This window comes from Balaenoptera ricei, chromosome 1 (assembly GCF_028023285.1).
Source record: "Balaenoptera ricei isolate mBalRic1 chromosome 1, mBalRic1.hap2, whole genome shotgun sequence".
Lineage (NCBI taxonomy): Eukaryota > Metazoa > Chordata > Mammalia > Artiodactyla > Balaenopteridae > Balaenoptera > Balaenoptera ricei.
The window spans coordinates 17,821,585-17,835,354 of NC_082639.1; positions in this window are offsets into that span (position 1 = coordinate 17,821,585).

Here is a 13,770-nt window from a genome sequence, read left to right on the forward strand (position 1 = left end):
AGGCTGACCAGTGAGAAAGATTCATGCCGCAGGTGGTCAACTAAAGGCCCCTCGGTGAGAGCAAGCATCCAACACGGACCAGCCTGTCATCTGTCACTCACCTGTTCTCAGAGCCCGAGATGCGAGGGGAAGGAAGGGATTAGAGGGGAGCATGGGACCCCCCAGGGGGAACAGCAGAGCAAGCCACAAGGAAGGCATTGGCTGGCTTCCCGCGAACTGGCCAGCCTTGGCCCAGCCAGCTGCCCTTTGTGCCCCAAAGATGCCCAACACGGGTGGCAGCTGTCCCGACACACAAGGTCACCTTCTGGAGGGAGCTGCCCTGATGCTCTTCAGATTAACTCTGTCTCCTCAGCCCGCCCCCCCAACTGCTCTGGGGCCCCACAGGGGGCTGGCAGTCGGTGCTTCCTGTCAGATGGCTTCCTGTCCTAAGCCGCTAGGCTGGTGTCTGCTAGCCAGCACGTCTGCCCATCCACCCTTCAGGGCCTGAGTCCTCCGTGGTCCTGGGCCTCCACGTGCCGGCTTCTCAAGAGTTAGGGTGCTACCCAAACCCTCTGTCTCTACTTCAGGGTAACAGACAGACGTCGCTGTGACTGTCCCCGGTGCAGGCAGATGCTCCCCTCTCCCCGCTGCTGGGGCAGCTCCCCCCGCCACCTCTTGCTTGCTTCTCAGTGGGGATGGTGGGCCGTGCTGCCAAGCGCCTTCCACTGATGCTGCCTGCTCGCCCGGGCACACGGCTCTGAGCCACCCGCTGCCTGCTTACTAATCCTTTCCTGGCTCAACCTCCCCAAGTGCCAGCCCCCACCTGCCCAGCAGTGTGAGGGGAGTTTCCGGCCGCTCTGCACACAGTTGGTACTTGAGGAAAGAAAGCTGCCTTGCAAACATGGGCCAGGGCACCATGGAAATGGGGACCAGCTGCTCTGAGAGGGTGTGACAGGCAGATCTGCACAGCGCCAGGCTGGGTAATAGAGAGCCCTGCCGTCGCCCCCGCTCCTACTGCCCCAGAAGCGCCCCCAGATGGGTCAGATGGGTTACTGTTGATCAGCAGGCCTCTTCCTGGGGGATGGTACTCTAAATACCTATCAACCGGTAAGATGGGGGCAAACCAATCAGAATAGATGATGGCCGTAGTGCTACACCAAAAGGCCCCAGAGTAGGGGCTAGGGTGGCGGGGGCAGTCGGGGATACTTAGGGACTTGGGGCGGTGGCTCTTCGCTACCCAGTGGTGCCTCCTGCTCAGATGGCATCAGCTGGACTTTCCCCATCATTTCTGGCCGGTCCCTCTCAGGGAGCTCTCTGCCACCCCCTTGTGTGCACTCACTAGCTTTGCACCCCTCTCAGATCGGGGGCTCATCTCCAGAAGACTAGGAGCTCCCGCCCCGTGCCAGCTCTTCCTCACCCCTGGCTGAAGCACAAGCAACAATCATGGCCCCAGACCACTGCCCACCCCGGTGCTGGGCCCTCAGCCACTCCTGGCTCTCCCCTGAGCCCCTGAAGTTCCAAATGGTACCAAAGGCTGGATGACTTGTCCGAGGAAATAATGTAAATGCATTCGAAGGTCAGGATAAGGCATGATGCTAGGGAAAAAGCACACTGCCACCAGAGTGGCAGCTCTCACCACTAACTTAAGACACAGATCTGGGCAAGCCAGCTCCCCTGAGCCTCACTCTCGCGTTTGTAAAATGAGAGGACTGGACTGGGTGAGCCAAGCATGCGAAACACTTAAACACTGCAGCCCTGTGAGGAGGGACTATTTCCTTCCACAGATGGGGCTGGGGGGCTGGGGGAGAATGGGCTCAGAGAGAGGAAGTAGCTTGCTCAGGATTCCATAGCCAGGAAGAGGCAGAGCAGGGCTGTGTCTACCTGCTTCCAATGCCCACTCCACCACGCTCAGACGACATGAAGCACCTGATGTCTGAAAGCTGGTTGGTAAGAGAAGGGAAAGAGCAAATGGGCTGAGATTGTCACGGAGGGCTTCACAGAGGAGGCTGTCTTGACGATAACAGACGTTGAGAGAAAGGTCACTCCAAGTGGGAGGTGCAGTGTAACCAAAGATGCAAAGGCCAGCATGGTTAACAGTGAGGAGTCGTTTCCGGATGGACCAGAGCAGTGCTGGAAGGCGGGGGTTGGTTTGAGGGGAGGTTGAGGCAGTTTGGACACGATGCACAGTCCAGCCACGACACGCTCTTGAGAAGAAGGGTCGCAGAGTCAGCATCAGGTGCTAGAAGGAGCAGGCAGTTCGGCCATCAGATGGGAGCAGGATGCCTCACAGCTCCCCCTCCCCCCCGGGGGGAAAAGCCCCCTGGAGAAGCCCTCATTTATTCCCGGAGAATCCAGGCCCCGCTGCTTCCTTTTCCATCCTCACTCACTGACGCAGATAATCCAAAGAGTCATTTCAGCTGCTTGGAACAGCAGGGTTGGATTTTGTGCTACCTGATCCTTAATTCAGCTGCATTCGACTGAGATGCCCACCCCATTTCCTCCAGGCCAGGCACTGAGAGAGCTGCCACTCATGGCCAGAGCGGAGTAGACGCGGGTGGTGGTAAGGGCACGGGAAGGCAGGCAGAGCCCCGCGGGGGCGCAGAGCGGAGTGATGAAGCGAACAGGGCTGAGGGCTGGGTAAGTGGTATGCAAACTGCTCAGGAAGCCCATCTCTGCCCCTTCGCCCTGGCCCTGGAGAGATCACCCAGACATGCTGTTGGAAGGGGGCGGGGTCCTGCCCTTTTCAATAGTGTGTTATGCTGGGGAACCCAGAGGGAGGTTAGGGAGTCCCACCGCACACGCACGCTCCACCTTGCCCACCTTGACCCTGCCTCCCATGAAATGGCTCCTACCATAAAACAGCATGGACTACGGCCTCGAAGCTGGCCAGATTCCCCTTCAGGGAAATCAGAGGAAGTGACTTGGCCTTTGTTCCGTGACACAGGAAGGCTCAGGGACTCCCCATCAGAGGCTGGTCTCAGGAAGCTGATGCCACAGCAACTGCACTAATCGCTGAACACTTAGCCTACGCCAGTCCCATGCGCAGGGCCCTGTGGGTGTCACCATCCCCACTCTACGAGTGAGGAACCAGATTCTCAGAGGTGATGCCCAGGGCATTCCAGCCCGGCCGTGCGCCTGCTCCACCCTGACCCCCTAAGTCAGAATAGCCAAGGTTGGGCTCAGGAGCCCCTGTTTTTAACAAGCTCCTCCAGGAGATTCCTCCAGACACTGAAATTCTCTCTTCACTTCCCCCACGATGAACTGTGCCCTGATGTCTGCAGGGAGAGGGTCTGGCGTAGACAGGGATTAGGAAAAAGCAGGACATCGTCAGATAAGATGCCCAAACTCAGACATAGATTAGGATCCATGGAGTGGGGGGAAGGGCTGACCCTCAGGAATGTATTGAGCTAAGCTTTCAGGAAAATTAGACCCCCCGCCTCCCCAGACCCAGAGTCTGTCTGAGTTTAGCTTCACAGCTTGAAGGCTGCTTCAGGAAAGCTGATATAGCAAGAAGGAACAGGAACTTAATACTTCACAGGGGCCCAGCAGCCCTCCCAGGGCCACCCTCTGGAGACTCCACAGGCCTCAAGGCTATGATCCAGGCCTGTTCACTCAGCACCTGGCCAGGTGGGCCGGGCAAAGGCAGGGTGGGGCTTCCAGCTGGACCTGGAGCTTCATATAACTCCCCGCTACCAGCCTCTGCTACCCAGACTAAGGCACGGCTTTCCCAGGAGGAAGAGGGAGTGAAGGTCCTGTGTCTACTCAGGGTCTAATGGCCCCTGCTGGAGGAGGGGAAAGGGAGATGGCAGAGGGAGGAGGTCAGAGCCAGGACCACATCCACTCTGGGGCCCTGCTGATACTGCAAGAGTCCAAAACTCTAACATTCCATGGGTGAAGATTCCAGCAAAACCTCATAATGCTAAGATTCCAACAGAAGGATTCCATGTTTTTAAGATTCCACCACCATATGATTCTATGCTGCCAATTCTTGAAATTTCAAGTCCCATTGTTCAACTCTGATCCCCAAACCTGAGGGTCCCAGCAGTGACAAAGCACAAAGAGAGAGCAAGAAAGAGAGAAAGAGATGGGGAGGGAGAAAACAAATAGCTAAAAACAAATACTAACAACTCCATCCTTTGAATCTGAATCACCTCCTTCTGAGTGTGATGGTGGATTTCCCTCCCTGGTAGAGGGGTAGAATTGCTCACACCTGGCCCTCCCAGTGGCCGGGGAGCTGACTACCCAAGGCTGCAGCAAAGCCCCACACAGCCCACAGTGCCCACTGGCTGGTGGGCTAGACAGCTCAATTCAGGAGCCTAGTAGGGGCCCCAGTGGCTCAGTTTAGGGAGGGACTCATCTGGGGTGGACACCCCCCACCCCCTTAGAGAGGAAGCTTCAGGGCCAGGGATTTGCTGAGGAATCTTTCCCAAGCACACCACCTCCCTGTTCAGAACCCGAGTCTTAACACTGGGAAGCCATAGGGTCTCGCTGCAAACCCCAGAGTCAGGTGCCTTCCCTCTGACAGTCAGGATGCAACTTCCGTGACCACACAGTCCCTGCCTCCATACAAAGGACGCCCTCACCTCCCAGTTGAGACCACTGCCTATGGAATCTGGGAGACCAGCTGAAAGATGTGCCTCTGGGTTGCTCAGAGCCTGGTAATCAGTCTGGCTGCTTTCCCCTCCGTGGACAGGGACTCTGGTGGGCAGGGGGCAAGAAATTGAGCCCCTGAGGCTGGCCCGGGGTAGCACCGGCAGGGACACTCACAGGCAGCCTCTTTCGACTCCAGAGAAGAGCAATTCCTGGTTGGCCATGCCCAGCCCCAAACCCTAATCATAGCTGCTATTTCTTGAGTGCCAACAGTGTGCGAGGTGCTGTGCTTAACTTTTTATACACGGTGTCTTGCTTAACCCTCACACAGCTCTGTGAAACAGGTAGTTATTATTCCCCCTCCACAAAATAGGAAACTCAGAGACGTGTGTGGTGGCCTTCCCAGGTCACACTGTCGGCCAGTGGTCTCTGGCCCAGTATCTGCCCTCGTAATCACTATGCTGTGCCGCTACCTGTGGTCCCCACTCAGCCCCTCCCCACTGTCAGACGCTTTGCCAATCAAATCCAGATCCCCAAGGAGCACCCTGTCTGGGGGCACTGGGACACCCCTTCTGACCTTGGCCTCCTGGACGCGCTGTCTGAGCCATGGGCAGTGGGTGTGGGCACCTGGGCTGCCCACCCCCCGAGCGGTTCACTCTAACCTCGGCCATGCAGGCCAGAGTTCACAACTGGGGCCCGTGGGGCCTGGTGTGGTTTCACAGAACTCTGTTTCTTCTGGTCACAAATATGGGTTTTCCTGACAACGCTGGGGAGTCAGGGAGGGACGCAGCTGGGGCTCTGTTGGTTGTGGGTCAGCCCTGGCTCCCGGGACCCCCACTGTTATGACCAAGGAAATCTCACCAACTGGCTCAATGAGCAACCCTGAGCCTGTGACTCCAATGCCTTTGTAGGAGTATTTTTAGCAGAACCTTTTTTTTCCCCAAAATAAATGTGAATTGCAAAAATTATTACTTGGACTCACAGTATTTTTTCCCCCTGAGGTTCACCAGGGAACAAAGAGGAGCTCCTAGAGGTCCTCAGCAGGTTTCTGAAGAGTGACTAGGAGTTTTCCAGGGCTAAGGATGAAGCCAGGGTTGGGGATTTGGCCTAGAGTGTTGAACTCGAGCAGTAATTCCTAAGTGTTCTAAGAACATTCATTCATGTTGAAGAGTTTGAGCTCTGCTGTCAGGGGTCCTAGGATTTGAATCCCAACTCTGCCATTAGTTAGCTATGTATCTTTGGAGAGGGCACATCATTGCTCAAAGCCTCATTTTCATGTCTATAAAATGGGGCAATAATGCCTAACTCCTGGAGTAGAGGTGAGGATGAAATGAGATGAAACAGGTCAAGTGCTCAGCACTCACAACCGTTAGCTCTTAGTATTTTGCCGGGAGGAAGCAGGGCCCATTATCTGTCATACACCCTGCTGTGTTCTCCACAACGAGGACAAAGCCTGACTCATAGCAGGCTCCCAATAAACGTTTGTCAAATTCAAAAAAAGGGGATTTGGGGGAGGGTTCCATTGTCAAATAGTTAGGCAAATTCTGGGCTTGGGCAAGTTGATCAGATTTCTTTACTTCGGGATATTGCAGAGCCTTAAATATGCCAAAAGCACAACGTGAATCTCTAAAAAAGTGTTATCATTTGCAGGGTTTCCCCTTGTGGAGGGAGCAGCTCTCAGTGTCCCTGGGAGTATACCTGGAGAAGTTCACCAGCGTCTGGGTACTGCCCTGGTGCTCAGAGGGAGAGCGGTGCTGAGGCTGACGCTGGGCGCATAAACATGAGGGGGTAGATGTCAGAGGGGAGGGTAGTGGGAGGTCTACCTGATGGCTTGACATTCAACCAGGGAGAGCATAACAGACCCTACCTTGCAAGACCTTTGTGAAGCTTAGATAGTTAATGGGTGCCGCAGTGCCCAGCAGAGAGCCTGGCACATAGCAGGGGCTCAGTAAGTAGTTACTCCCTTACTGCCCCCAGGAGCAGCCCTGCCATACCAGTCGGGATGGAAGGCAGGGGGATGGACTGAAGGGTGAGCTAGGCCTTCTTTCCATGGAGCCACTCTGCCCCCTGGGGGCTGAGGCTGGTAACAGGCCAGACCTGAGCCCCAGAGGAAGCTTGGCATCCTGGGCTGGTGGGGTGTGGTGACTACTTGGCTCTCTGCCCCCTGCTCCCCACCCCAGCGAAGGTCCCGGCCAGTGGGTGGGGACCTAGACGCACAGTGATGGGGCAGAAAACAGAGACGTTGAACCAAAGGTTATCCCCTTACCAGCTGCCCTAGATGCCTCTTCCTAACTCCCAACTCCTGACTTAATATTAATACTGTGTCTCGGGTCCAGGATGTTGGCCCCAGAATTTCTCTACAGTAAGAACCCAGGAGCAACCAATCTGGTTGGGATGAGGAACTAGGAAATTTCTCCTGAGGTTGTAGTTACTCGGCCAGCATGCTCTTTATCCGCAGATCTCGAGTTTATCGGGCATGGCTCGGGGAGGAGGCAGCTGATGGAGACTGCCACCCCCGGCACCACCATCCGCACTGTGTCACTGAGTGCCCGCAGCCACCAGAGAGGCGTATTACCAGGGGTGTGCTAGTAAGTGTGTACCAACCAATTCGCCAAGCGTACTTCAGGAATGCTGGCTGACACCTCTATATGAGTCAAGGAGTAAGATAAGAGTGAAACAAGGGGGGAGGGGGGAGGGGGAGGGACAAGACAGGGGAAGGGGATTAAGAGATACAAACTAACAGATATAAAATACATAAGATACAAGGATATAATATACAGCCCAGAGAATATAACCAATATTTTATAATAACTTTAAATGGAGTATAATCTATAAAAACATCGAATCACTGTGTTCCACACCTGTAACCAAAATAACACTGAAAATCAACTATACTTCAATTTTTTTAAAAGTGAAACAACGAAGGTTTATGTTGGAACTTTTCTCACTCCACAATGACATGGGTGACTTCTTTGTTGAATCAGATAATAGTTTTCAAATACTGGAAGAATATGTCCTCAGTTTTTTTGTGCTATTTACCACGTCACAGTTTTTTATTTAATCTGCATTAACATGTCATCCATTACCTTCTTAGGTCTTCTTAGGTCACAATCAACACAATGATAAATAAATCAAGCCCTGATGAGTAGCAACTGCCATTTTCTACGGTATAAGTGGCCATCAAGGCCAATTTCAAACTACCAGTGCGAGTCACTGAACAACAGACTTTGGAAGAGATGCTCAGTAACATATCTTTTCTTTTTTTTTTATAAATTTATTTATTTATTTATTTATGGCTGCGTTGGGTCTTCATTGCTGTGCACGGGCTTCTCATTGCAGTGGCTTCTGTTGTTGCAGAGCACGGGCTCTAGGTGCTTGGGCTTCAGTAGCTGTGGCTCAAAGGCTCTAGGGCACAGGCTCAGTAGTTGTGGCGCACGGGCTTAATTGCTCCGCGGCATGTGGGATCTTCCCAGACCAGGGCTCGAATCCGTGTCTCCTGCATTGGCAGGTGGATTCTTAACCACTGCGCCACCAGGGAAGCCCAACATATCTTTTTTATTTTTGGCTTATGAACAGAAATGTGTTTCTCACAGTTGTAGAGGCTTGCAAGTCCAAGATCAGGGTATCTGCATGGCCCTGGTTCTGGGGAGGGCTCTCTTCTGGGTTGCAGACTGCGAACTTCTCATCCTTCTCATTGTGTTCTCACGTGGCAGAGAGCAGAGCTCAGTAACACATGGTTACATAATATTTCCAAAATTCAGATACAATAGATGTAAATAACCTCAAGACTACAAATAACAGTAATACATAGTAAAATAATTAGGAAGCGATTTGTTTTGAGTGTTGTCTTTGTTTTTAATACACTTTATGCTATTGTAAATTTATATAATTTTTAATGATGGCATTGTTTAATAACTGCTTCACAAAATTCCTGAAGATGTAACAACTGACTCTCATCAGCCAGTGTGAACTGGCTCCAGCACTACCCTGGGCCCTTATCCTGTTTTACAACAGTAGAAACTGAGGCTCACAGAGATGGGGTGTCTTAACTGCTCAAGGTCAAGATGAATGGGGCTTGGTTGGGGTAACACCCAGGTATATTTTACTCTAAAACTGAGTTCTTTCAACTGTTTCCTAGATTTTCAAACTCCCTGCTCAGGAAGATCTGGCATCTTCTCTCTCCACATCTTTTCTGCGTTCCTACGGTACTTCAGCACAATATACAGAATTTCCTCTTCCTCCTCCTCCCTCTTCAAAACCAATCCTGAAGCTGGACCCTCCCCTCATACTATTCCAGGGACACTAGACCCTGGAGGCTCTGAGGCCAAAGAAGGAGCCCTTGGGTCCAGGGGAGAGTGAGAGATGCCCAGCCCAGCCGGCACATGCTTGGGTGACCTGCCCCAAAAAGCTCACCCTTAGCTCACACCTCTAAGTGGTAGAAAGAGCTATGGGGCCCTGCAGAGCTGTGGTGGAACCCCACTGATAAACTTGTGACCTTGGGCAAGTCACTTCACTTTCTGGAGTAAAATGGGGCTTATAATCCCTACCCTCAGGGTTGCCATGACAATTATCTAAACACTGCCTGACTTCTTTCCCAGTTTCCTTAAATGGTGTGATTGAGTGTATGCCAGGGAGCCCCACGCTTGTCCCTGAGGCCTGGAATTCCATCATAAAGGGTCGCACCTTGGGTTTTCAGCATTGCCTTCTTCCAACTGTTCTTTTTAATTCCATTATGCTTGGAGAAACAGGTGATCAATTCTGAGTGGTATTCTGAGTGGTACTCCCTCAAGAGGGAGTCTGTTCAGGCTTCTTCCCTGACTGAGGCCCTGGGCTCTTCCCCTCTTCCCTCTCCCTTCCTCCTGTAGGCGGGGAAGCTGTGGCATGGCCTCCCTGGCACGAGGCCCACAACCAGAGGCCCTGGCTTGGGTCTTCCCTTCATGAGTCTTAGTCTTATCAGAAGGGAAATCCCACTGTATTATCTGCAGTCCTTCTAGGTCATTCTGAAAGGCTCATGGTTCACTGCAACCAGCCCTTAACGTGTCTGTCCCTGACTAGTCTTGACCCCTCGCAGCTGCCCACAGCGACCACTAACCATAGGCCAGAGACTGACTGATGGAAGATGCCAGATGACTCGACCTTCATTCTGGCTCTGCCACTATATCCCTGTGTGATCGCAGCAAGTTGCCTCCCCTCTCTGAGCTTCATTCTTCTATCAGCAGACATTTTTTGAGTGTGTTCTCACACCAGGCACTGTGCCGGGAACTGAGTTACACCCGGGAGCAGGAGAGACAAGGTCTCTGCCTTCGTGAATTCGACAGCCCTTATTTAAGCAAATAAATGGAATAAAGGCAAATTGTCACAAGTCCTTGGAAGGAAACCAGCAGGTGTTCATGATGCCAGTCAGAGAGGGCAGCAGACTTTAGAAAGAGTGGCAGGGAAGGTTTCCCGAGGGAGAATTTGAGTAGACAGCTAACCAATGAGGAGAAGGCAGCCATGTGAAAACCAGCAGAATCAGAAATGCAACAGGCCCCCCGACTCCTCATCATAGAAGGAGACTTCAAATGCTGCAACTCGCAGCCCTGAGTCCCAAAGAGGTGCCCAGCAGACCTTGTACAGGAGAAAAGGGAGGGCCTGGTGGGCTGAGCTTCGCCTCCACCTCCAACTCCACCTCCTCCAGAATAATTCTGCTTTTAACTGTTTTAAAGATTGGATTTGGATGTTTCTGAAACAAAAATGATATAGCTGAAAGATATTCAGAAACCACTAGAAACTCATCTCACTTGTGATGAGATGATGGCGAAGAACTCTTCCAGGTCTAAATCTTAGGCTCTCTGCATTCATGACATAAAGGGTGACTGCAAGGTTCACAGAAGAGGGAGTGAGAAGTCTGCAAATGCCTTGGAAGGACGGGGCAGGGCAGGCAAACCTCTCGTCCATGGCTACATAAGCGGTGATTCTGGAACTCAAAGAGCTCCTAGTTGTGCAACCTTGAGTGGTTTGCTAAACCTTCCTGGATCTCAGTTTCCACCCCCTTGACCTGCAGCTGTATAAGTTTCCTGTTGCTGCCGTAACAAATTACCTAAAATTGCTAAATAAATTTAGTGGCTTAAACTACACACATTTACTGTCCTACAGTTGTGGAGTTTAGAAGTCCAACACAGGGCCCACTGGCCTAAAAATCAAGTGTCAGCAGAGCTGTGTTCCTCCTAAACGCTCTCGGGGAAAATCTGCTCCCTTGCCTTCCCACCTTCCAGAGGCTGCCCACACCTTGGCTCCTGTCCCTTTCTCCTCCACCTTCAAAGCCAGCAATGTTGCATCTCTCTCTGACTGTTCTTCCATATCTCATATCCCCCTTTAACTCCCTTCTTCTACCTTCCTCTTCCACTTTTAAGAACCTTTGTGATTACACTGGGCCCACCCAGAAAATCTCTCAATTTTAAAGATCATCTGATTAGCAACCGAATTCCCCTTTGCCGTGCACCCTCGCACATTCAAAGATTCTGGAGATTAGGACATGGACATCTTTGGGGGGCCGGTATTCTGCTTAAGAAAGTGGGTTACATTCCCATTAGCAGCCAACATTCTGATGCTCAAAGCATTCTCCAACTTGTTTAATAACAGGCTCTCCTTTGATGCTCCTTCTGGGACCAGACACCAGTATCTCTTGGGGAAGGGCCTAAGTGGTACCATTTTGCCAGTGCCCCCCATCCAGTCCCCCCAACCCATAATTCTTCCTGTACACTCCAGTTCTCCTTAAGGTGCCTCAAACAGCCATAGAAGCCATGCATATTAAATTCCTGTGTGAGCTAGACACTGCCTGAATCCTACTCCACCATTTTCTAGTTGTATAATCTTGGGAAAGTGATTTTTCCTACCTCTGAAGCTCAAGCACCTTGTGTGGAAAAAGGAAATGTCCCTTTCTTTATGGTATTTCTGTGTGGCTAAAACAAAATAATGTATGTAAAATGCTTTGCATGGAGTCTGGCAAACATCTCCATCCATTCATCCCTGAATTTATCCATCCATCTGTCCATCCATCTATCTACTGAACTCTCCATTGAACCATCCATCCATCCTTTAATTTACTCATCCATTAATTTATTCATTCATTCCCTTATCCTTTCATCTATTATCTATCTTTTTATCCACCTGTTCATTCATTAGTGTATCCATCCATCCATAAAACCATTCATTGAACCATCCATTCATCCATCCATTTACCCAAAAGAAAAAAGGGGGGAAAGCATGCTATATGCTTTAAACACATGGCCTCATTTAATCCTCACAACCCCACAAAGGAAGCAGTATTAGTGTTATTCCCAATTTGTAGGTAATAAAACTGAGGCACAGAAAGATTAAGTAATCTATGCAAAAACCATTACATGGGGGAGAAAGGACTGAACCCAGCAGCCTGGCTTTAGAACCACAAGCCCTAACAATACACTGCCCTGCCCCGACACAGGCCCCAGGAGCCTCTTCACCATTCTGGAGGCACACAAGATACTGTCATTTTTGACAAGACTTTACCAAAGGTTCAGGAATAACTGGGGGAATGTTCAGCACAGAGGGCACAACCCACGGACCACTACAGGGTGGGCTTCAAACCTCCAGGCTCAGCCCCAGCGTGGTCCGCCTTCCTCCCCCGCACACACACACACATGAGACAACGGACTGCCCACCCCCACTACCAGGCGTGGCCTGGAGCTGCCTCCACTCCTGACCCAGGCCCCACCTTGGTGAGGCCCAAAGAGAGCAAAACATCGGTCCTTTATGTATGGCCAGAATGACCACAGTCCCAGTTCACAAGCACGGGTGTAAGAAAAAGGACACATCTTTATGTCCTTTCAAACAATTTAACTCCAGTGAGGCCCTGTCCTACCAGGCTGGTCAAAAATTTGACCTTGGTAACTATGGGACTCCTCCCCAGACTTGTGCAAAGGTCCAGGGGGCTTCTGCATGGCTACCATTGACCCATACGGTGCCTTGGTGTGAATTAGACAAAGGTGCCCACTCTGGCGGGGACACAGATTAACACCAGGCACATGACAAATGGCACATTTGTGATAGGCATGTAGGGACTGGAATTGGGCCCCTATGTGCCTACTCAGCCCTCAGGGTGCTGCTCTGGCAGCTGCCCGCCTCCATCCCCTCTCCAGCCTAAGGATGTCTCCCTTCTCCCCTCCCAGAGATGCTCACCTCCTGCCCCACCTAGCACAGGCTGTGTTTGCTTTTATGCATCTTCTGGTTTTCACCTAGCAAAATTCCCAGAGAGCGAAGAAAAATACTAAAGCCCTGGATTCCTTTTTAAAAGTAGAGAGAAAACATGATGGGAACAAACACAAATTAACTTTTAATATATTATCTAGCTCCACACTCATCTCCATAAGAACAGACAGGAGTGTAAAGGCTCGGTGCAGTTTATATCAGTGCTTTCAAACCATGGCCATGACTCAGTTTCCTTTGGGTGCCTCATGACTCACTGTTCCAGTTATCTCTTGCTGTGTAACAAGGACTCCAAAACTTAGTCATTTAAAATAACTATTCAATTTTTAATTAACAATTCATTGATGATTACTATTTTAATTTTATTATATTATTATTTATTTTAATTAGTTATTCATTTTGTGAGTCAGGGCTTTGATGGGCAATTCTTTGATGCCACATGGCATTAAAAGAAGTCATGCAGGGGTTTACAGCAGGTGGATATGCCAGTCTGGAAATCCAAAATGGCTTTACTCAACTTGTCTGGAGTCTTGGCAGGCATGGCTGGGAGGCTGGACTTGGCTGGGAGGCTAGGCTCCTCTAGGACTGTAAACCCTATGTGTCTACATGTAGCCCCCCAATACAGCGGATCTCAGAGTAGTCAGACTTTAAAAGCTCAAGGCCCCAAGAGGGAGTGTCCAAGAGAGGAAGTGAAAGCTGTCAGTGTCTCACATCATGGTCCAGAAACTGGCATCTCATCACCTCTATCATATTCTATTCGTCAAGCAGGGCCAGAGCCCACCCAGATGCAAGAATAGGAAACAGATCTCACCTCTTAATAAAAGGAACAGCAAGGAATTTGTGATCATCTCTTACCACGCCAACATTTTTTCTTTAATATAATAGAATTAAAAATAACTTGATCTATAGATTCAATGCAATCCAATCAAAATCCCAGCACATTATTTTGTGGCTATCAACAAACTGATTCTAAATCCT